Genomic DNA, 24,912 nt, shown 5'->3' on the forward strand with positions numbered 1-24,912 from the left:
CTTAAAGATTTTATCTATTTCTTTTTAGAGAGAGGGGAAGGGAGGGGGGAAGAGAGGGAGAGCAACGTCGACCACAACCCACTGAGTCGCCCCAGTCAGGCTTCCCGGGTGACACTTTTAGCCTTTTAGTGTCAGTCCCCCGCCTGAGGGCAGGGACTGTGGTTCCCCCCGGATCCAGCCCAGCGTTTCTCATACAGCAGGCGCTCAATCCACGTGTGTTGCGTGGATGTCCTCCCCACGCCTAGGCTGGGAGAAAGCGAGGCAACCGGGGTTCTCCCTCCTTAATCCTGTCCCTCTGCCTGGAAGCCTTGCCCTGTGGCAGCCGCACCTGCAGATGGAACACCCCCTCATGTGACACCTGGATGTCGCCACATGGCAAAATTCCCAAGCAGAGAAGTGAGGGGTGAAATAACGTGGGTGGCCGACCGCATCTCTGAGCCAGGGCAGTCTTTGCAGCAGGGGTCCCCCAACATCGTTGCTATTTGATAAAATAAAGGACTTTCGTGTACACGTGAAACCTGTATAATTTTATTAACCAATGTCACCCCAGTAAATTCAATTAAACAGTAATAAAACAAAGGGCTTTCTAACACCCAAAGGTAAAGAGGACATCATCACAGGACAGAGAGCACCACACACTACAAAAAACCATACTCCATGTCCTTGAGTCAGCGGCAGACGATGGGCCAGGGTCCAGGCTTGGGGCAGGAATGAGGCAAAGGGCAGGCCAGGTGTGCAGGAGGGATGAGGAGGGACGGGCCTCATGGTCAGAGCCAAAGATGCAGAGGCTGAGTCCTCGGGAAGGAAGCCGAACCCATGAGCTGGGAGCCGGCTGCGCCTGGGACAGGGTTCCGCCTGGGACAGGGTTCCACCTGGAAAACTGAGGGAGAAACAGGAAGCCTGAATGGCTCCTGCTGGACACTGAGATGATCTCAATATCTTGGTTAGAGAACCAGAAACAAATTGTGTTCACGGCTGGCTCCTCGTCAAAGCTCTGATTTTTATGCCGACACGGTCATCCTTTCCATGAGCTTTCCTTCGAAGCCAGAGCCAAAGCGACAGAGGACCCACTTCCTCAGTCACCTCTCAGGTCTGCCCCCACAACCACCCTCTGTGACAGCACCAGCTGAAGGACCCTGGGAGCCAGCCCCGCCCCACCTCCCTCACCCACCTCCGGTCCCTGTCCACCCACCCACTCACACCACCCCATTTCCAGTACCAATCCCTTTGAAATCACCACCCCCCTGCTCTGCCCTTCTGATACCCTCAGCTCCTCTTTCTCTGTCCCCCACCCAACCGTGGACACGTTCGCTCCCCACTGGCACATCAGCTCCAGGAGCCATGTCCCCAGCCTGTTGCTGCTTTGTCCCCGCACCCAGCACAGAGCAGTGCTGCCCAGAGGGGGTGCTCAGCAACATTTGTGGAGGGACAGCAAGATCCCTGCACACCAGTGCACACCCAGCTCTCAACCACCGGGCCCCCCGCTGGGCTCCTGCGGCGGGACACCTGGTCGCAGGCCCCGGCCCGCTCTCCCTGTCCATGCCAAGGTGGGCACCGAGCATCCACGCTGGCCTCACCATCCCCTCCCTGCCCGCCGCCTGCAGCTCCCCCAGCCTCCACGCCGCTCTCCAACCTGGGTTGGGAAGCCGTGATGTGCTGGTTCCTCTCAACCCGCCGAAGGTGTGCAGGGGCCATCATCCACTAATGCCCACATTTTGCACAAAGGACTTACATTTTAGAACACAAATTTGAGCTCGGTCAAGGTTATCATCCCACTGTTAGAGACCTCCTCACCCGGGGCTTCCTATGCAGCATGCATCTCCGGGACTTGAAAACAGGGGGGACTCCACACCGGACCAAAGGCGTCTGATTCACGTAAAGGTGGGGGCTTTATGTGTGTGCCTCAGTTTCCTCATCTGTAAAAGGGGAGAATAACAGTATCTCCCTGATCTGGTTAGTGTGTTCAATGAGTTGCTACGTATAAAACGCGGGCACAGCTCGGTCCATTGTGGTAGCTGTCATTGTCATCATCGGCTCTAAAAGGGGGGCAACGAGCTGCAATTCTGCCCTGTGGCCAGGATGGCTGTAAAGTCACATACCGGGTCACTTCCCTCCCTTCCTAGAAATCTCTCCACAGCTCCCCAGTGACCTCAGGCACAGTCCTTTGAGACCTGGCTCCTGCCAACCGTGACAACCTCCTTCTGCACCATGTACCCGGCACACCACCCGGCTGCATCCACCAACTTCATCCGAGAGGATGGGGACCGGTCAGCTCCGAAGATATCTGGTTCCTAAATTTGCTCACAGCAGGGGGAGGAGTTTGCACAGCGCCCATCAGAATCTGCCCTGGGCTGCGCCCTCCAGTTCAAAGGAGAAGCACAAAGGACAAGCTCCCGAATGAGCAGCAGCCCAGACCACTGCTCCCTGCTGCTCGGGCAGGTGCTGCTCGAAGGCACCTGCCGCGGCTCTCTGACGGCCGCCTTACCTCCTTCGACACTGTCGTTTTTCCGAGGGTCAGGTAGCCATGTGAGCTCCACTCAGAGTCATCAACCTGCAGTTCCACCACCTGCACTTGGTATTCACCGCAGAAGCAGAAAACCTTCTAAGACTATGATGGGCGGAGGGCGGGGTGGGGGGACAGAGAACATAAAGGAAAGAAAATCGTCCTGAGAGCTAAGGCGTAAAATATTACCCTAATTAAGCAGGGGGGAGGAGTTAATGCGCTAAGGTTAAAACATGCACGGTTTTCCCTTCACTTCTTTTTCTTTTTGCAAATTGTGTTCTCGTGCGTTTCACGATGACTGATGGGATATATTCTGGGCTTTCAGAGCAAGCAAAGTCATCAGGGTTTCATTTGTTATGTTTATGCTGATGGAAATAAATCTCGGCCGTCTCTGAGAAGGTTGCTCACACTCCGAGGGCGTCTGGGGAACGCAGCCGGGCGCATCCCCAGCCTGCGGGCAGAACCCACTCGGAGTGAGATGCACTTCGGCCTTATCGATCATAGCGCTTCTTCATTACGTCTGCGGAGCTGCGGATCAATAGCCAGGCCCGCAGAAACGGAACCGATTTTTTCTTAGAAAATCAATTAGGCCGAGTATTTTTGTACAGAATTGAGTCTGCATGGTCGTTGGTGTGCAGTTTCAGGTTTTTCGGGCAGTTTCTTTCCCTGGGCTGCCTCTTCAGGACCAATGGGCAAAGCCTCATTAAAAAAAAAACATTGCCTCTGAAAGAAGAAGAGAGAATTCTCTGGGAAAACAGAGCACCCAGCTCCGCCCCCCGAAGCCCCGGCTGGACACTCTGGCCTTGCTGGAAAGTGCGGGCGTTGGCCTGGTTGCTGCATGTCCTGTGGTCAAGGCCTGTCTGCGTGCCTCCTCTCGGGCTAGAACGTGGAACTGAAACTTCTTGGAAAGCGCTGATGGATGTCTGAAGATCCGCATTCTGAAAGCAGAAGGAAGCTCCGCGGGCGTAAAGGTAAAATATGGCCAGGCTGCAGCTGTTCCTCTTGCCACAGCCCACACACGCCTCTTGCTCCCCCCGGGGGATGCAGAGGAGTGGCTGGAGGCGCTCGGGGACACCGATCTCGGCTTCAGAACAACGACAGGAGGAGGCCAAAGCCTGGAGCCTTGGCCAACTAGCCACACGCATTTGGGCGTTTTTAGTTCACAGATATTCAAGCAAATCCTCACCACGCCACAGGGAGTGAGCGGGTGGGGTTGGGCAGCATGCCACTTGCAGACCTGCCGCAGCCCCCCCAAATCCTGGTCCTCAGGCGGCAGAGGCTGACATGACCCCTGTTCCTTTTGCTTTCGTTTTCTTGCCACTGTCTTCCAGTCTGGCATGATCCCAGATGGCATCCATAAAAAAAAAAAGAAGAAATTCTCCTTCCTCTTATAGAATCTCTATGGAAAAATCTCCCATTGACATGGGGACGTGGCGTGGAGCCCAGCAGGCCAGCCGAGCTGAAAGCCCTCCAGCACCGCCGAACAGAAGGAATTATATGTTCCTGGTGGGACGTAATAAATAACAAAGCTGCAATTCCGTAGAGGGGCCTGGTGATGACATTTCGAAATCTCCCTTAGCTTTGTTCTGGCGGCTCCTGTCATCGGAGCGGCAGGCAAATCGCAGCCTAGATTTATGGCTGTTTGGGAGGGTCTCTTACGTAGCCTGTTCCCTGCCCTCTGTGTCTTGTCTTGAGCTGCTCTTTGGGTAATTCGGGCGTTCCATCCGGGCCTCTGAGCCCTGGGGCAGATGGCACCCCACTCGGACCTGGAGGGTCCGGATTTGCCCCAGTCACTGTGACTTCTGCAGTTTCTATCTTTTCTCCCCCCTCTGTGTTTGAAAGACTGTGAGTTGATCAGGAAAGCCAGGGCGAAGCACAAAGCCTAGCCCCTTTCTGCAAGACCAAAAGAATCAGAGAAGTCCCCAAACTAATCTAAAGCAGCGGGCTGACCGCCTGGAGACCGACCGCTGCCTGAAAATGGAGCTGGCCACCTGTCCCCTTGGGTATGGAGAGCAGAGGGGTGGGGCCCAGGGGTACTGGGGCATCATGCCTTGTTTAGGGGAAGAGGAGGGTTAGAAACAGTGCCGAGTTTGAGGCCCAAATGGAGGGGTTTAGATCCAGTGACATAAGGGAAAATACTTCTTCTAAGACCATGTTTTTGGCCTGTTAGAGTTCATGGGATGTAACGCAGGCCTCAGCGGAACGGTGAATGACCTACCAAGGGACCTGCTCTGAACCTTGCAGAATTCAGCTTGGATTCACAGTAGACACTGAAGTCCAAGACTGTGAGGAAACAGCAAAGGAAGAACAGCAGCATGACCGCGATAAATAACGTGGAAACAAGAAAACCCACGTTTGTCATCTGTTGGGACATTTTTCCCTGGAGACCCAGAACTCCAAATTCCTACCACCCCGCAGGACACTAACTGGTCCAAGGAACACTCACTGAGGCCCTCTGAAGCCAGGCACCCCTCTAGGAAGAGGCTAAGGGAGAGGAGGAGGGCCTGTCCTCAGGAGCACGTGTCCCGGGGTGGAGACGGGTAATAAACAAGCGCACGTGGCCCTGACGTCAGCTCCGCCAGCACAGGCAACGCGTGGGCATGTTCACCGCTGAATCTCCGGTGTCTAGGAGGCAGCCTGCACAGGTGGACTGGAGCATCGATACCATGTATGTTTAGGTATGTCAGGTGGTAATGAGAGACTTGTATGCCGTGAAGAACACATTCTAAGAGTAAAACGTAAAGGTCCCACAGGTGCGGAGCTTAAATATCTTTGACCCTAGAGCAGGACAGATTTACAGCTCGTCCAACCTTCGCACACCGTTCAATCAAGCCTGCAGCCCCCTCCCCAAATGCACACGCATGCACCTGACTTCCATCCAAATACAACCTCCCCTCACCTGCGACACCACCTGCTCTCCACAGGCCTTCTCTGAGCGCCAGGCCTCAGGCCTTGTCTCCCATCCGGAGTGGGTGGCTCTCTAAGGCTGATCCCACACCAATCCCAAATCAAAGTCAACAAAATGATTTTTGGTAATTGTGGCTGGCTGAATAACGGCCCCCTCAAAGTATCCTCATCCCTAGAAGTTGTGACCATTACCGTATTTGGTGAAAGAGATTTGACAAATGCGATGACTTAAGGGTTTTGAGATGGGTAGCTTATCTTGGATGATGCAGGTGGGCCCTGAAAGCGATCGCGTGGCTCCTTACAAGAGCGAGGCAGGGGGCTGTTTGGGAGAGGAGAGCTGTTGGGCACCACCCTGCCTGGTGTCAGAAGCTGTAACCCCCATGGCTGAGGCTGAGTGAGAGACCTCGGGACCATAAGCCACTAAGGAGACAAAGCTTATCTCCCTGGCAGGGGTGCCACCTCTGCCCCCTTTTACTCCCCCTTGCTTGGCCCCGGGTGGATAACTGGTTAGCCAATGATGGGTAAGATTCCTCAAGGGAGGGACGACCTAAGACAGGCATGGTCGAGAAGGGGCCCTCAGGGAAGGACTTGGGGGGGCTATAGAAAAAGAGGGTGATGGACCCTCACCCCTTGGCTTTGACACAGCCTGAGTCCCCATTCTGTCTGGGAGAAGTCTCCTAATCTCTTGGCTGCCTTACTTCCCCTGCCTGACTTAAGCCTGAAACAATGCTGGAGGTGGGTGCGGCCCTGTGCTGGAAAGGTCCCTGGGGCAATCAGGCCTAAGAAAGAATGCATAAACCCTGTGAAACCTGCTTTGCTAAGAATGTCCTCAGTTTTCTGATAAGGGTCCTAGCATGAAATGAGTTTCCCCAAAGTTTTATAGTCCTTTAGCTAACTGACTCTGACTCAGAATAAGCCTTCCTAGTTCTTTGAATGTTATCTATTGTTTGATCCTTACTGCCTGACAATGACTGATGAGCTTTACCTGTATTCCCCAGTGCAAACCGAACCCAATCAAAGCCCACTGAAAAATAGGCTCCTGGCCCTTCTCCTTTGAGAGATCAGCCACCTTTCCTCCCCAAGCAGGTCATGTCTTGGTAGACTTATTCTCATCCATGATGAACGGGGAGGCTCAGCAGGCAGAGCCCCCCCGCCAACACACAGAGGACGAGGCTACATAAAGACAAGAGCGAAGCACTTTGAAGGTGGACGAAGGGGCTGCAAGCCAAGCACTGCAGGCGGCCTTAGGAGCCTCCTCACCTGGAGCCCCAGGAGGGTGCTCAGCCCACCAGCGTCTTAATTTGGTCCAGGTGATGCCCATTTCACGCTTCTGGCCTCCAGAACTGAAGATAACAGGGTTATGGTGTAGCAAGCTGTCAAGTTGTTGGTAGTTAGTTACAGCAATCGTAGGAAACACATACAGTAATAACACTCATAATAGTCCTTCTTTCCTTGTTTGGTGATTTAAAACAATCATTTATTTTATTATTTTAAATATGTTATTTATTTTTAGACAGAGGGGAAGAGAGGGAGAGAAACATCCATGTGTGGTTGCTTCTCACGTGCCCTCCATGGGGGACCTGGCCCACAACCCAGGCACGTGCCCGGACTGGGAATTGAACCCTCAGCCCTTTGGTTCACAGGCCAGCTCTCAGTCCACTAAGCCACACCAGACAGGGCTAAAATAATCATTTTACAAGGAAGAATACACTTTCATCTTAAAAAGATAATTCTAACCCAGTAAGTCATTTCATGTAGGAGCTAAAATGTGCGGTGTACTTGCCGGCCATGAATGAGCGCGGGTTGACACAGTTCCTACTGATTCACATTTTAAAGACACAGGAAACTATAGGCGTCACCCAGGACTGCATGGAAGCACGTCAGGTTCTGGGTCCTCGCTGCGATCCCTGTGCTCTGCTGATTTCTAACCCACTGTTTAAATGCGGAGAAGTGCAATTCTGCAGGGGCCAGACACACCAAACTGCACCAGAGTTGACCTTGAAGGCTTCCAAACCCTCACGGACTTCCTCCCCAAGTGAACAAACGAACGTGAGTGGCCGTCCCCGCGCTGGGAGCCAAGTGCGCAGCTGGAGTTTTCTAACCGGCTCACAAAGAACACTGTTTGTCACAGGCTAAGTGATAAACGAACGCCGATTTGAAGCTTCCGTATATATCACCCAAGCCCCACAGTGACAACAAATTGTTCGGACCAACGAAAACATGTTCCAGGGATATCGGTGGGAGTCCAGGGTGTGTGGTGTTAGGAAGACGCGAACCAAGTGCTGTTGCCTTTACTGTCGCCTTTACATTTCCTGCGGATGCTGGGTGCCCCTCTTGCTGGGACACGGAACACACGGCTCCCCCGTCCGCCCTTGGTCTGGCACCTTTGTCCCAGTCCAGAGAAGACGGAAAACCAAGTCTCCCTCTGGCCCTCCTGCCAGGGGGCGGAGCGGTACACCCGGGGAGCTCCCTGTCTCCGAGGGAGAGCCCATGGGAGGAGGACCAGGGTGAGGAGGGCATTCCACAGACGGCCCAGACCCTTTCAGACCACTGAGTGGAGGGAGGCCTCCCTCCGAGCTGAGGTGTGTGGCTGGCAGCGGGTATGTGAGACGGGCCTAGAAGAAACCAGCACAGATTCCAACTGGGCCCTGTCTCCCGCCCAGGCAGCCCCGTCTCTGACTTACGAAACTTCTCCTGGGGTGGGTGGGGGGCGGGGCACAGCAGCCCTGCTGAGCCTGGCCTCCCAGGGAGCCTGGCCAGCCCTGGAACCCCCTGCCCTGGCCTTTCCCCAGAGGGGCACCCCCAACCAGGAACTCACCCACTGGGCTGGCAACAGGCCAGGGACTGTTTCCATGGCCAGGTGTCACCCCCAGAGTGGCCGGCCTTGAAAACTTGGGGCTCTGAAAGTCTCTGGCCTGTGGCAGCGGCCAGTGGAGGGATGAGGTCATCAGGAAGCAGAGAGGCCGCAGGAAGGGAAAGTGGCCCAGGTCACAGACTGACCGTGCCACCCTCCACCTGGTCACAGCTTCTAAGGTGAGGTGGTGGCCAGTCACTGGTCACCACCCCCCTTCTCTCCTGAACCCCCTGGAGTGCATGTGGCCTCCTGGTGACCCGTGGGCTTTGGAGTCAGCAGATCTGGGATTGGAAAGCTGGGTCTGCCACAGTGAGGGGGTGGGGGCAGTGGGCTGTCCCCTCATCCCCTTCCTCGCTGCTCCTCCGGGACTCAGGGGAACATCCCATGGGAAGGTACAGTGTCATTTGCCCTGACCAACCCCCTCACCCCCACCAGGAAGGGTCCTGCTTGCCCTTCAGAGGAGTTTTGGCTGCTTTACAGGAGCCTTTTGGAGACCAGCTGTCATCATTTCCGTGAGTGACATCGGGGGAGGTGTTCAGGGCTTTAGGGTGGTGGCCCTGGGGCAGGCAGCCCCTTCGGAGTTGGGCAGAGTGGGACTCGGGAAAGAGAGGAGAGGGGGGAGGGTGGGCGGGGGAGGCAGCGCAGAGGGAGGTAGTGCCCGGGATTCAGTATGCAAATCACTCACATTGAGATAAATGACCCGGAAGGAAGGCAGGCAGGGCTCCCAGCGGGAGCCGTTTGTCATTCCTACTCCCGAGGAGTGAACAGCGCCCCCCACCCCCCAACACACACAGCTTCCCCATCCCTCCCTCCCACCCAGGTACCGGCTTCGGCACTGGTGCCGGGCCAATGGAGGCCTTGCCGGGACCGCGGCCTCCTGCGGTTGGATAGGGACAGGGCCCGTCTCGCACAGCCTTGGACTTGGGTTGCCCTGCACTGGGCGTGGGAAACAGAGTCCTGGGCTGCCAGGGAAGAGGGCCCTTTGTCTCTCGGAAGGACAGTGTGAAACCACAAACCTTTCTTTTGGTAATCAGCTAATTGACAAATGCGTGTCCTGTGCATGAGCTGCTAAGATTTTCCCTGACGTCAGCAGAGCCCAACAACACGTGGGGTTCGCCCAGCGGGCCTGGCACTGGGTGGAGGAAGCGTGGGGCCAGGCTGTGTTCCAGCAGGAATGTGCTTAGGGCTTGGGGCCCCGCGGCCCCACTCACAAACAGGGGAGATATGGGTCCACCAGTCCTGGGAATCTTGAGCTCTCCGGAGATTCAGCCCAAGTCATCCCACCCTTTTCTGTCTGGGGCTCCTTGTCTCGAGAGCAAAGGATTGAGAACAGCAGGCTGGGCGAGACTCAAAATGCTGTCTGGGAGCAAATGCCTGGCAGCCAGGATTTACGAAATGTGACTGCCAGGGCTGCTGCCGCTCTGGTGACCCGGGAACAGGCTTCCCGGGCTGGAGACGATCTGCTACGGTGGGGGTGTGCTGGGCTGGAGCCCCCCTACCCCTTTCCAGAGCTCGGAGCCTGGTCCATGTGGGGGCCCAGCAAATATTTGCCAAGTGAATTAATAAGCAAGCAGAGAAAGCCCCTCCTAGGACCACGTAGCATCGACTTCATTCTGAAAAGAGTTAAAGCTCTTTGGAATTGAACCCACAGCCTTTGCGTTACAAGCATATGGCCTCACTTTGGCCTTTTAGTCACTTGTGCATTCATTCATTCATTCATTTGTTCATTCATTCATTCAAGAAATAGTTATTGCTCGGCCCTGGACTGTCCGTGTGTCACAGGGCTGCCAAGAGTAGGGTCCACAACAGCGACGAGTGGCTCTGCTGTTAGCGGCCGGTCATTGCTGTCCTGCGGCTCTTGGGGAGCCCAGGGCGTTGTTGGGCTCTGTGACGTCATGGAAAGGCCTAGCAGCTCACCCCGAGGACACGCACTTGTGAATTAGCTGCACGCCCGCACGGCAAAGGCAAGGTTTGGGGGTTCACATTGCCCTTCCGGGAGACAACTAGTCTTAGCTGGTGACGAGCCTCACCCTGGCCACCTCTCCAGGACAGCCCTTCCTTCCTTGATGGTAAGGGCTGGGGTAGGTCTGTCACCTCCTGTTTGAGGTTCTCATCCGCATACTCTGAGGTCAACTCTACCCACAGACCCCTTACTGCCAAACTTTGGGAAAACTCCAGAGATGCAGACTTGACTCAGTTTAATTCAATGGCACAGATTAGCTACCTATCACACACAAGGCACTACATCCAAAGTTACCAACATCACAACGATAAAAAAGACCAGGTCCCTTTCCTCAGGGACTGACGACCTGGAGGAGACAGTCCCCGACGGCTCTGCGTGGACAAGACTGTGGGTAGGTACGAACAGGAAGGCTGAGCACAGGGCATGGGCTGAGCGGTCCCCAGCACTGGGACCCCACTAACTGTGTGCAGGCTTGGCTTGACTTCCCACCAGGGGGCTCTGTGTGGCGCCCTTCTCCTTGTAGAGGGGGAAATTGGGAGTCCAGAGGCCAAGCCGTTGGCCCAAGGTCGTGCATGCACCTAGTGAGTCCCGTCGACTTCCACTGAACTCGCTGCTGTGACACCACATGGTGCTGTTGGCCCAATTTGGCAGGGCAGGGGGGCCGCTGTCTGACGGGAGCCCCAGGCCTGTCACTGGGAACTTGGGAGCCTGTCACTGCCTAGCGCCCCAAAGCTGGCTTCTCCTCCCCCTTCCCTGCTGTGCCCATGTCCACCCTCCCAGGGTCCCCAAATCTCCTGGGTCTCCCAAAGCACTGAACTGCTGGGTGGAGTCTATTATTTAGTTTTTCGCCTCCACTGAAATCAGCTGTCAGCTGTGACCCAGGACATGGCCACAGTGACAGGCCTGGCCTTCCCTGGGGTTGAAGACAGGGACCTGCAGGGTGAGGCCACCGGCGGTGCTCTGCATGGCAGTCAGCAGCCAGCTTCCTGGGCACGGGGCCAGCCTTGGGAGCAGCCCGGCCAAGAGCCTTTCTGCTTGTTGGTGGCAAGCTGGAGCCTGGAAAAATCACCCAGGGCCACTGTGTCTGGGGACCGCTGAGCCTCCTGGCGTCCACGGAGGAGGCACCGTGGCCACAGACAGACATGATCCTGAGTGGGAGCCGCAGACACGTCACCAGGACAACAGAAGGGAGTCAGAGAACAGACATCACGTTTTATAAACAGGAGGCTGCAGACCTGGGGCCAAATGCCCATTGTGGAGTCTTCTCCACCCCCCTCACTGTTCTTAGCCTCCTGCCCTCTCTCCCGGTCCCCTGCTACCTTCCAGGAGCAAAGGGAGACCCTCGGGCAGAGAGCGAAGCCCCTGCCTTGCCTCAGTCTCCCCTCATGTCAAGTAAACCGTCCTGAGGCCCAGAACGAATGAAGAGCTGGGAAAAGATTCACTTTCTAGTCCCTGGATTTGACCTTCCCCAGCCCGCTCGGTCCTCCCAGCCACACCCCCACTCTGTTCTCTGGGCCTTCTGAAGTCTCATCTTGCATACTCGCTGGCTTGGTGATGATCGTAATTATTGCGTTAGCCCAGTGGCCTGAAGAAAGGTTGAGGTGGGGGAGGGGTGGACTGCAAATGGGGGAGAGGAAAGTTCTTTATTAAATACAGATGTTTTTAAATCACTGTAATTAACTGGAATGGACACCACGAATCACAGGCATAAAAGCTAAGTGGGCTTTTGTTTTAACTGGTTGTCATTTATTTAGAAGGGTCATTGGAGAATGCAACACACAGAATGTTCTTGCATGCTTCCTGTTTGCTCTTTCCTGGCGAAGGCTTTCTCTGGGCACAGGACTGAGTGTGCATGCCCGTGTACACGTCCCTCCCATCTTCTGTCTCTGTCTGTCTCCTCCACGTGGGCATGCACACCCACGCTCCTGGAGCTGTCCTGGATGGGGCTGGGCTGGGCTGGAAGGGGGATGGGGTCCCAGTCGCGCAGCTCTGAAGCCTCTTCAGAGGCTGTGGCACTTCCCACACGGAGGCCTCGTTGCAGGTGGCTTCTCTGTGGACACACAGAGGGCGGAGCTGAGTACTCTGATCCCCACGGAGCAGGGCCGTGTCCATGGGGGCTTGCTGCCTCCACCCCTTCCTTGCCCCATGAAATAAGTGGGGGGGACAGATGCGCCCCCCTTTGGGGTCAGACTCCCCCGTTTTCTCCCGGGAATGTCCTTTGTACTCGGGCACATTCCTTCCCTGTTTCAGGGCAGCAGGAAGGGGGCAGGCTCAGGCTGTGGGGAGGAGGGCAGAGGCGCTTTCAGAGGCTTTGAAAGGTCTCCCTGGCCGAACACCCACTCCTGCCCTTCTCTCTGGTCCCGTACCCCAAACACTTGGGGCACACGGGGTCCACAACTTGTCTGGAGTTCATAGGGGAGAGAACAGATAGAACCGGCAGGCGAGTCTGCAGCATCAAGGGCAAGTATCTCCCCAGCATCTCCGGGCCAACCCGAACCTGCTGGCCCAGGATTGCTCCACAGGGTTCAACTACTATCCATCCTTTCGGTCCTGGGAGAGCCCAGCCCCGCACAGCAGGCTTTCCTGCGACGCCCTCTTCCTGTCCTACTGCTCCAGCCCCCTCTCGGAGCTGGGCAGGTGCAAAAGGCAAGAGAGTCAGGAGGGAAATGGGGTGAGGGTCCCTAGATTGTGGGGATGCTGATGATGTTCCTGGAATGTTCTGTTGGAGCCAGAAATCCACCCCCCTACTTCCCATAGACTCCATGTTGGGGTACTGGGTTCTCCAAGTTTGCATTTAAAGTTGCAATTTAGCCACACCCCAAATCTAGCCAGGACCCCAGGACCCTGAGAACAAGGCCACCTCCAGACCCAGTGCCCGCGGAGAATGTCATGTTCCAGGACAGGCTTTTCCTTTCACTGTGGTCAGTGGAGCAAGAGTAATCCAGTCTTGAGGTCAGCTCCCAGCTCCCCTCCCCCAGGCTCTCCTCTGCTCCCGCCCCGGAGCTCCTCCCCTCAGACAGCACCCTTCTGTCCGGGCTCTTTAGGCCAGTGGCTTTCAGTCCTTCTTGGCCGGGCCCCACAATAACAGGCGCACGCAGCCCAGGGCCACACGTGCACATGTAGGAGAGCAACGGAAACAGGCCTTGCTTGCACGCTGATATTGTCTGGTCTGCCCTATTTTATTTCTCTGTTTTTCACATTAATCGTTTCTGGTCTCCCTAGTGGTCTTTTTCACAGCCCACAACCTGGGCTGCACCCACCAGTGGGTCTCCTCTCGCAGCGTGAAAACTGTTGCTCTCGGTCTCGGCAAGCCGAGCGTTCGGCAAGCCCTGGGCTCTCAGGGACGTGGCTGCCTGCAGGACCCGCCCAGTGCTGGCCCGGCTCTTCCCTTCTCACAGCTGAGAGCAAGCACCAGAAACACGTCCCTACCTAAGCTTTGATTTGCCCTGGCATCCTAGCCGCCTTTTGCTCTGGCATCGCTAAACTCCCTCTCCCTACCCTCTTCCTCATGGCTTCCTCCCACTTGTCCAGACTCTGAAACCTTCTTTGTTACTCGAAGAACACGACTTGGGGTCCACAGCCTTGAGAGATGTTGGCCAAGAAATCCAGCTGATAGCCATCGAAAGGGTCCATTTATTTGTATGTCTGGCCTGCAAGGAGACACTCTCAGTTTATATAAAGGTTTTGCAGGAAGCGGTGGAGAATTTCTTTAGCAGCCACGGTGTGTCTGGAGCTCCTTGAAGTTCCAAAGGCATCATCTCATTCACTCTCCCTCTGAAACTCAGGAAACAGGATCTTATCGCCACTCTTCTGCCTGGAGACTCAGAGCAGTCAGTCACCGGAGGCCTGGGACTAAGTCAGGTAGAGTGGGGGTCGGAACTGGCCAGGTCAGCCTGAGGACAGCAAAGCTGTCCTCTGCTGGGGAGGCTGTTTCCCACGGGGCAGGTGATCAAGGCGGAACATGTCCTGGGCAGACGGCGCCCCGACATCCCTCCCGGCTATGAATTTCCCAACAGAAGGCAACTGTTCTCGGTGTATTGTACAGCCAGAAATGGAAGTAGGGGAAGGGAGAGGAAAGAAACAGCGAGAAAGAGAAGAGGGAGACAGAAAGAGATCAAAAGAGAGGAACAGTAATCATACCCTTTAATACTGCATTTTCTCCATTTGAAAGTCAACTGATTTTTCACCTTCCAACATTGCCAGACCAGAGGTACATCTTACAACGTGTCAGCTTACATGTTACAATCGTGGTGAATTGGAATAGAGAAAAAAATGTGGTCCCAGGCTGTCCCTGGAGCCCTCCGGGTGCCTGTAGCTCAGCGGGTCTCCACCCCACGTGCAGCTTGCAGACAGCCTGGGGAGGCTTCTCCGGTTTGGAATCGGCCGGCTTCACAAATCTGGCCACCGTACTCCAACCGCGCCGAGTCGCAGGGAAGGAGATTTGGAGGCCACAGTTATGTTTTTATTTGCACGGTCTTGTGTATCTATTTTCAAATGTACATCCCCAGCTTTGGGGGCTTTTGTTTATTTGTTTTCTTGCTTTTTACAGTGATAATTAACCTAATAAAACTGCATGGTTGCTCGGGTAGATTAGCCACTTCAGAGAATATCAGATAAAACACAGTGTTTTGCATGCAGGCACCTTCTGAGAGAAGGCTGCTTTCCAGAAGCCGGGCTGGATGAGGGGGGTGGTTTTAACTCTGCAATCCTGGTAATTAGAGAGAAGAAGCCCCTCAGGTAACTGCTGAGAAAGGTTCCTTAATTTGACCCTGCTTCACGCAGTCCAATTTTCAATAAAATGAGCCACTTCAGCTCCGTCCCTTAGGAAATCACCTCGAAGCCTATAATCCCTGGATATTCCTGGGGTTATTCAGTCTAAAGTCCTGCCTTCTGCGACGTGTGCTTCCAGCCTGCGCCCGCTTCCCACTCGGAGTTTACCCAGGACCGTCCCCTGGCCGGCCGGCCTCCTGCCCTCCGGCCACATCAGTCCCTGGCGAAGAAGCTTCTGCCTTCTTCCTTCCTCAGCAGGCGTCTCCCTTCTTATCTTATCCTCAGTCTGTGATGATCTGCTTGAACTTGCTTCTCTTCCAGCTGTCAGTAAAAACCCACAGCAGTATTTGATGGTTTATTCATTATTTACTTACTTACTTATTGAATGGTATTCCTATGGCAAATACATTTTTATCAGAAGTTGAAGAGAAATATACTCTAGCTTCTCCTGGCCCCAGACTCCCCTCCATGGCCCAGTTCTGATAGACGATGCATGTCCTTGTGAACCCCAAATCACCCAAACTCACCGCAAAATATCCTCCCCAGGTGCTTCGGTGCTAGGTTTGTTTTTTGTCCCCAAATTTCCCTCCTTGAGGTGTGACCTAGTAGTTGGGAACCTTCCGGCAGAATTCCCTTCCAGTGGCGTACACATTTTCCCACACTGGTACCAGGAAATGTGGGTGCTTTCTGGGGAGCCCCCCTGAGGGCTTCTCTGCTCACATCTCTCAGCAGGAGCTCCGGAGTTACTAGGCTGGTACCCGGAAGCATGTCAGGGATTCAGGCCCTCGCGGCCTCCCACATTTGACTCGCTGCACCCCTGCCACACTGAGCTCAGGAGGCCATTCCTCCGAGAGCTCAGGCTCAGCTCCCCACCCTTCTTTGTCTTTAGGCCCCTGGACCGACCGCCCACGCTCATCTGCCATCCGCTGTCTGTCTGGGTCCCCGCAGGACAGAGGGTCTTCAAAGGGAGTGTGCTGGAAAGCGCTCCTCCTGCTACAAGAGATGGAAAGCCAACCTGATGGGTTGAAGCACCGGGAAATCTACTGGCTTCAGAGGCTGAAGGCAGGGCTGGCTTCAGGCATGGCTTGACGCAGGAGCTCCGATAATATATGATCAGGATGTGTCACCATCCGTCTCTTGGCCTAAGTCCATGGGCTGCCTTCCCAGGCAAGCTCTCCCCTTTGCATGCTGCAGGCTTTGTATTCGGTGTAAATAAAGACAGTGGAATAAAGTCCAGTTGGGCTGGGCCGGCCCCCCGGGCCCATCCTCATCTCGCAACGATGCAGGGGTCCCATGGGTGAGTTGGTTGGACCCAGGGGTTCATTGGGAAGCACAGAATATTCACAGTAATAATAATACCAATAGCTCACTGTTAGTCACCTGACAGTAGGGGGTAGGCCCTTCAATAAAAATGGGGTGACCGTTGTTACCCCAAGAGGGGTAGAGCAGAGCCACAAACGACGAGTCTGCTGCTGCTGGCAGGGACGGCACTGATTCGCCCCTGCCCAACTGAGAAGGTTTGGAAATTACAAAATAAAACCAGCTGCCAATAATCTCATCACTGAAGACAACTATTAGCATTGGGGGTGCTCTTCCGTGCGGCCTTTGTCCTGTGCGTAGACGTTTTTATGTAGAACTGGTCCGGTAACAGGGTGTTGAGCTGAAGGTGCCCCAAAATGAGAAAACCCCTGTAGCTATTACTTGGGAGATGAGGGAAGCGGATCTGAAGGACTTGGCCAAACTCTTAATCATGTTAAAACACGGTGCCTGCACTCGGAGCCGGGGGATGGACAGGACTCCAACAAGATGCCGTGTAGCTGGAGGGGCTTCCTGCACCCGCCCCAGCGGCCTGGGGGCAGCTCCTCCATCAGGGGGCCAGCTTGCCGGGACTAACAAACAATGGCAGCTGAGAACGGCAGTAGAAACCGACTCCCGGCAGGTGTAACCAGAGTGTGGGAGGAGTCAGAAATGGGGTTGCGGAGGAAGGTCCGCACCAGGATTTAAACCCAGGTGTGCTGGGGCTTAACCACAAGGCGGTCTGGGAGCGGGCAGGGGCCTCTCTTGACCACGCAGCCTAGAAAGCAGGAAAGCAGGATGGAGCAGCCTGCGGAGCTCTCTCTCGGCCGCGCGGTTTGAAAAGGTACAGGACTCCCCGGCCCAGGATGAGGATGCAGTTTTGGATTAAGAACAGGAGCCTACCTGAGCTACCGACGTCTATTTCTTTTCCTGAGCTACGGTCCCCTGACTGGCCTGGGTTGGCAAGGGGAGGTAGGACTGTGTGTGTGTTACTGGGTGTTTTGAAGGGACTTTGGGATTTAACAGCAACATTCCACCATTACTCTAAACCCGTATAACTTTTAACTAAATAATTCCTTTCCTTTTTACCAAACTCTGGCATTGAGAGCCACAGTTCTTAATATGGCGGCAGGCAAAAAGAACCCGGCAAAAAAGACCCCCAGGGCTGGGGCGGGGGGGGGGGGTTCTCTAACAGTCATACTAGCTCCATGTGTGATGTCTTACTTTTTTTTCACTTAACACTTCACTTTTCTCACTTAACCTACAGTTTTCACAAACACCTAACTGCATAATAATACATTGAGGTGATGTATATTAACCTATTTAATCATTTTATAATGGGCTTTTAAAAAGTATCTGTGCTATTATAAAAATACAACCTGAGGGATTTTTAAAATGTCAAATTGGGTGTTAGAGGTGATTCTAACAGGTGAGACTATCAAAAGCAGGTGATAATCTGGCCTTAGGAGACCACCCTGGTGGTCTTCCAGGCACCCCTTCTGTCTCCCTTCCGCTTCTCCTCAGAGTGGGGAAGGAGGGTAGAGACCATCTTGTCTGGTTTTCCGAACTCTCCCCGCGTCACCCAGGGGACCCCGCCGGGCGCTCCAACCATCGGTTCCTCGCAGGGGTGTGCCTGCCCTCCTAAACTCCTCTTCGGGGAACAGTTTTCTGAGGTCCCACGTGGTGCCTAATTCACAACTCTCTTTAATGGGCTGGGTTGGTGATTCTTTCTGGAAGCCACAGATGGTGATAGATGGGGCTCTAGCGGGGCCGGGTCTGCACTTTATTCTCACCTTCATTATTTTAATCTCTCTCTGAATCATTGTCTAATGGGCCTGTGTTGCTGTAAAAGTCCGTGAATGGCAGGCGGGTGTCTATAAATCCCTCAGAATCACAAGAGGTCCCTCCACCTGATTAAGGAGACGGTGGACAGGTGCAGTCACCAGGTGCTCACCTCGCGGACGCAGACGGGCAAGGACCCCTGGAGGGGTGAGCCTAGGCCTGACTAGGTGGTGGCGCCAGGCGTCAGACTAGACTTATTCCTCGTGGGAAGGGGTGAGCCGCAAAGGCTGAAGTGGCGATTGGGAGACGGTCAAAGAGTACAAAGGGTGGTGAGGAGCTGATTAGGAAGCTTGTTGATTGATTTATTCAATCATTTGGCATTTTATTGAGCTCCTGGGTCTGTGCCAGGCTTTGTGGGGGGAGGGGGCACAGGGAAGATGGGGCAGCTGGAGCTGCCCGGGCTCTCCAGAGCCCCACAGGCTCCGTGTGGGAGGGAAAACCTGCAGTCCGCCCCCAACCCTGTGGAACAAAGCGCTGGGGAAGTGCCCAGGTCAACGGGGCTAGCTTCATGGCCGTGGGACCCATGCCACCACGCACGGCCTGGTGCGTAGAAGGACCTCGTACTTGGTTCAGGCTCTGCAAGTGGGCATTGCTGCCCTCAAATTCATTAATTCTGCAAAGATGACGTAGGTGCCTACCAGGTGCCAGGCACTCCTCTGGCACTAAGGGCAAATGAGACACAACTGCAGACAGGCAAGAGCAGCAGGCATGCAGAACACCGAGGGCGTCAGGTGGGAGTACAGGCCTGGGGCGGGGTGGGGGGAGAGTAAGACTGGGGCCAAGATGAGGGCAAGTCACATGACCGGCCACCACATGCCACTCCCAGGGGCACCTAGATGGTTGTGACGGTTAATTTTACACGTCAGCTTGGCTGGACTACGGTACCCAGTTGTTGGGTCAACACCAGTGGGAAGGACTTCTTTAGGGTTTTTTTTCTTTTTTAACATATGATGAACACTTCCATCAGTGGGCTTTGAACAAAGCAGATTATTCTCCATAATAGAGATAGGTGTCATCCAATCAGCTGGAGGCCTTAAGGGGAAAAAATGGAGGTTCCCCTGAGGAAGAAGGAATTCCACCTCCCTCTGGACAGCCTTCCATTCGAGCCTGCAACATCAGCACTTCCCGGGTCTCCAGCCTGCCAGCCCCAGTCACCACCTGAGCCAACTCCTGCATACGTACTTAATATCTATCTATCTATCCATCCGCCTACCCATCCAGCCATCCATCTCATCTCCCTCTCCCTCGTCTCTCTCACTCTCGATCTGTCATCTGCCTGTGTATCTATTTGTGTGTCTCTGTATCCATCTATGTATCTGTCTCTCTTTCTCCCATTAGTTCTGTTTCTCTGCAGGACCCTGACCGACACAGCAGCGCACAAGGCCTGGCTGCTGGCTCTGCTCCCCCCGCAGTTCCCAGCCTCACTCCTGCCAGAGCCAGGATGCAAATGCAGGGGGCTCCTGAGCCCAGGGATGCATCCTAGGACTCCCCTCCCTGAAGTTTCTACCACAAACGGCCTTGGCAGCTGCCCCTACCTGGGCCAGGGGTCTGGCACAGGTGTCTTCTCATTTCCCTCTTTCAAGGACCCTGTGGCTCGAGAGCCCTGTGCACAGCACCCAGCATGTCCTCTGTGGCCGTTCGTGGGGAGAAGAGGCTTGCTTTCTGCCCGATGGCTATCGTATTTGGCTTGAGTTGGACCCAAGATAGAGGGACTCCATGGCGTGTAAGGCCCTTAAATCAAGCCCAAAAAAACCTTGCAAGCAGCTAATCTCGGCACTGGTCCGCACTTCACACCCAGCACACACACACTCTGCAAAGGGACCCGGCAGGCTGAGGAGGGGAGGCTGCTGCTGCAGCAGCCATCTGGTCGACATGCCAACAAGGTCTTTCAGCGATACCTACAGGATTCTTCAAAGAGATTGTTGCTGGACTGTCAGACTCTGCTCCTTTTTTTTGACATTGAAACGTGTGTCATTACTCCAGAACGCTGTTGTCTTCTGGAAACAAACACCGAGGTCATTGTTTACACTGCCAATTAGGAGCCGCCACCGAAGGCAAAGCACAAAGGCCCACTTGTGTCCCGGCGGAGGGAAGCGTCTGGGATCTCTGACGTGGGTCTTCACACAGGAAAGCCTGGGCTTGCCCTTTGTGGGATTCTGAGGAGCCATTTTTTCTTGCTCAGTGAGCTGGGGAGCGCAGGTCCAAATACTGGTTCCCATGGTCCACTGGGGCTTTCCAGGGGCACACGTCACCCTGGGGCAGACACTGTCCCTGAGGTCATGCAGCATCTCTTCCCTGAAGAGCTGGAGAAGGAAGCTGGATTTTGAAGGGGCAGCGGGAAACTGAAGCAGCCAAAGCCTTCCCGGCTCAGCGGAGGAGGACGGAGGTGCATGCATGCTCCCCACCAATGGGGGTCTTCTGCCGCCATTGGCTCGGGCACACGGGGCAACACAGGGCTACCCTGGGTTAAGCACTGGATGTCCACGAACTTCAGAAAGCTCTGCTAGGTAGCGGGTTTGACCCAAAACAACAGCAAACCACTACAGTCTGACTTCTTTCAAGAAAGCCAATCCATTTCATCAGCCTTGAACATGAAGACTAACAGAAAGAAGCTCCTTCCACATAAATGCGGGAGTTACTACAATGTGTTCTTCCGGGGGTAACTTTCGATATTTAAAACAGACGGAAGAAAGCAAGGAGGCGCATTTTCCGAAACCTTAGTGGCAAATAGTGTTGACCCTCCAGACACGCCCTGGTGTCACCATGGGCATCAGGTGACAGGAAAAGCTCCCAGGTTGAAGGACATTGACCTGAAACCCTTCTGCATCGGTTGCAGCTGGTAGGAGATTCGCGATGTAAATTACAGCAAGTTCGTTTGATAAAGCAGGATGTCTGCTATTAAGATGGTGTTTAAAGAGTTTATGGTAATAACATGAAAATTATAATATGGAAAAGTTTCTTACTCCTAGACGGAACACACTCCTCTTCTCCCCTGGGGGCAATTTAAAAACAATCCGTAGAGCATGAACATGTCTATGGGTTTGGAAATTATGCTGTAAGTCTGGAAGGAAACACTTTCAAATATTAACAGCGGCTGGAGGACTGGGGTCACGTGATATTTTTCCTCTTTCCATCTTTCTAAATTTTCTATGGGCTTTTTTTCCCATAAAGAGCATGTATTATTTTATAGTTGGAAAGAATCAAATAAACAAAAATAAACAAATAAGCGGTTGCTATGATGAGAGAATAGGGTGGGAACTTCATTATCTTGCTTCCCCCCGCCCCCTCCCAGGATCGCATTACACCCACAGGCTGACAACTGGCAGCTGGCACCCTGCCAGGGCCTCTTGGCCGACTCCACATCACACCAGATGCCAAATTTAGAGGTTTGGCAACCTCTGAATTTTACCAGATTTGGCTTTTTTTTTCTTTTTTAACCACTTCTGGCTACACCTTTCCCCCAAATCTATGCATCTTGGTTCACGAAGTTCAACATGGTTGGACCCCCTGCAAGAAGCAGGCTCCCAGATACCTGACACAGTCTCTCTGTGGGAAGATGGACTCTTTTCCTCAATGTTGCAATCCCAATTCCGTTCCTCTCCAAGGGACACTGCCCCTTGCAGCCTCGCTGTGGATGAGACAGATTTTGTGATAATTCCCAGAGCCTCACCGTCCAACACGAGGGCTGCGTTCCAAGAGGTGACTTTGATGGTGAGTCAACATAGGGTACCTCCCCGAGCTTCCTCCCCTGGATCTAAGGGCAGGACCGGTCCCCAGGAGGAGGGAGCATGTCCCAGAAGATTGGACACACTGACAGGCTCCAGGCAAACCTGCCCTGTTCCCACCACATCAGCCGATTGAAATCTGTGGTTCGAGCAGCTACAATAAGCATGTGGATGTCACCCTGGCCTTGCTTCTCTAATTACTCACCCTGTGCGTTTTAGCAAGAATTGCAGCTGAATGTTTGAAGCCAGACATGTTTCCGTGACCTAAACTGCCAAGACAAACCTGCTTCTGTCCCCCACACTGGCTTCCCCACCTTCCCGGACATGGAACCCTGGCTCAGAAGGTCTGTCCCTCCCTTGTTCCCCCGATACTCACCCACTCCTTAGTCCCAATGCCATCTGTCTGTGACGCCTCCTCTGACACCCACGGGCAGAGGTAAACCAATCAAACCTGCAACAGAGAACCATTCCTTCATCTGGCAAATATTTATGGAGTACCTGTTACGTGCCCTACACTGGGGGTACCGCAGGGAACCGGTCAGATATGTCTGTTCATGTGGAAATGGTTGGTCACTGAATAAAATGGCCAAAGGGAAACTGGGGGGACCCAGCCCCACTGTTGGGGCACAGCAGGCATCTAAGCTTAACACCATGCCGTTTGGGATAACAAAGCGAAGAATTATCTTGGTTGAAACCAGGTGGAGATTCCCTTGGGCTGAATATAATAACAGACTGGATGCAGTTGGCCATTTGCTTACTCAAATATTATTACAGATGAACTACCCTCTGAATGGTAACCAATGCCCCTCAAGTCCTCCCACTTCTGCCCCCGGCACCACTGTTCTCCCATTGGCCAGAGCCCATCACCTGAGTGGCTTTGACCTCTCCAGTCTCCTGCTCTCCAGCAAGTGGCCACGTTCATGCCTCTCTCTGAAATGCTTCCAATTCTTTCATCATGGCCACCACCCTATTTATTTTACATGATCAACATCTGCCTTTCCTTCCTCTCACAAACAGTCATTAGACACCCACAGGTGCCAGGCACCCGGCCGGTCCCCAGGTAGAACAGTGAGCAGAGGACAAGCAGGCTCCACTCTCGTAGAGAGCGCAGTCTGGGGGTGGAGGGTCACCCAGGGACGCGCATTGAGCGCACTCGAATGCAGATGAGAAAGCTGACTGAATGAGTGGATGCGTGAATGACCAGGCGCTAGGCCCGTCGTGGTCCCGGCTCCAATCCACCATGCAGCGGTTCTGCCTGGTGGTGTCACACCCTGCCTAAAACTCCCGGTGGTTCCCACACTGGACAGTTCTACTTTCCTAGCCTACTGGCGCTCCAGGCCCTCGTTCCAGCCTACCTTTCTAGCTTTATTCCCCTCCGAACCCTCTGGGATCATCTCCACACTGCTCTGTTGCTACTTTTGGTGTGCCTGTCTAGAAGACTCACCTCCCATTCTGCTTATGCATCGGACGGAGGGGAAAGGTGTGGAATGGTGGGATTTGGTATACGAGAACCAAATCCTCACTTCTGAAGTAGGGAGTCATGACGTTAAGAGAAAAATCAAGGAGAATAAGAAGCATATTCTTTTTAGAACTATGAAGGTTAACAGCTAGACTTGAAAATGGTAGCTTCTGGGGGAGAAATCGGGAGAGAAGAAGGGTGGAACATAAGGCTGGGATTTTTTTAGTTTGTTTTCAGACTAATAACATGTAATTGCCTTGTAAACTATATACATGGGTTAGATTTGTATTGTTTTCAATGCCTACAATGTAGTAAGAATTTAAATAACTAAAAATATTAAATGAAGTAACGTGTACAAAGTGTATAGTGGAACGTCTGGTATATTAATAAGCAAAGAAAAAAAGGTTCACAACTCTTTTGTCTTTTCGATGAACACTGGGTCATGTGGCACTTCCTGCGAATGTCTTTGCCTTCAGCGTTTCCTAACCAATTAATGGCATAGGCGTCTTCCGAAGAGCATTTTTCTCCTGAAGTCCCTGTTGGAAGACTTTACTAACGCATGTTAGGGCAGTGGTAGCTGGCAGAACAAACTCCCAAGCTTTTCGGAGCTTCACCTAATACATTTCCACTCACCTGGCATTCCTGGCATGTAGATTTCTCTCCTCTTGACGTTTCAGGAATATAGGCCCTTTTCATTGTGTGGTTCCCCCCTGGCCTGGTGCCCTGAAGTCCCCTGCATCCAGGCAGGCGGAGAAAGGTACAAATGCTTTTCAGTTGCCTAGATACGGGAGTGCGGCTCAGCACTCCTGCTCACATTCCATTGGCCAAAACAAGTCATGTGGCTCCACCTAGGCGAGAAGGCCATACTGGGAAATGTAGTCTCTGTGGGACAGCCTCTTCTCAGTGAAAACCAACAACCTGGAAGGCATCTTTGGGTGGAGGCATCTCTGCCACATTTGCAACCATTGGAACTACATCCAAACTCTTGGCTTAGCCCAATGGTTCACTTATTTGTCCAAACCTGTGCGGTTGGTTCCTACCTCCCAACAGGAACCTTCTATAGTCCCAGCCACCAGATCTTGCTGTCCTCTTCACTGCGTGCGTGTGTACATTCCATGGGGCACATCCTGTTCATTCATCTAGATATAGTGGGATTTTTCAAGTACAAATCCTGTCTTCTCCCGGAAGACGGTCTTGTTTCCATAGCCGACACTGAATTTCGGGGTCATGCAGTCTGACAGTTGGAGGGGCCTTAGCACTATGGTCCAATCCCATTGACGTAAGAGAAGGAAAATGAGGCCCCAAAAGGCGAAGGGAATCCCCGAAACTGGGCATTTACAGAAGACCTGTTTCCCCTTCTTCTCCTTCAAGAGTTCAGCAGGAACCTCAAAGGCAACGGCAGGTCAGGACCTGAATTCTGCTGAGCTGTGGGTTTGAATGGGATGTGCTGGGAAGAAGCCTCACTGGCCTCTGGGCATTTGCACCTCTGTGTGGATTTGTTATGATGGGAGCCAGTCTCCAAGATGGCCCCATGAGCTCCACGCCCTGCACAGCCCCCTCCCACGCTGAGCTGGGGTGGGTCTGCAGAGCAGA

At 53.8% G+C, this 24,912-nt stretch overlaps 1 long non-coding RNA gene across 3 annotated transcripts; it reads right to left on the reverse strand.

Annotated features, from left to right (window-relative positions):
• Positions 1-506: 506 nt before the first annotated feature.
• Positions 507-24,109, reverse strand: LOC123479061 (uncharacterized). 3 transcript variants are annotated; one of them, XR_006654552.2, is made up of 5 exons: positions 23,953-24,109; positions 22,237-22,311; positions 21,668-21,763; positions 1,795-1,916; positions 507-880 (listed from the first exon to the last, which is right to left on the reverse strand). It is a non-coding gene; the product is annotated as an uncharacterized lncRNA (long non-coding RNA). The 3 variants fall into 3 exon arrangements; XR_006654551.2 differs by lacking the exons at positions 507-880; positions 1,795-1,916 and adding an exon at positions 11,969-12,277 and having other exon boundaries at positions 23,953-24,098; XR_008425125.2 differs by lacking the exons at positions 507-880; positions 1,795-1,916 and having other exon boundaries at positions 13,311-21,763; positions 23,953-24,097.
• Positions 24,110-24,912: the final 803 nt, after the last annotated feature.

The sequence above is a fragment of the Desmodus rotundus genome, chromosome 9 (genome assembly GCF_022682495.2).
Source record: "Desmodus rotundus isolate HL8 chromosome 9, HLdesRot8A.1, whole genome shotgun sequence".
Taxonomy (NCBI): Eukaryota; Metazoa; Chordata; class Mammalia; order Chiroptera; family Phyllostomidae; genus Desmodus; species Desmodus rotundus.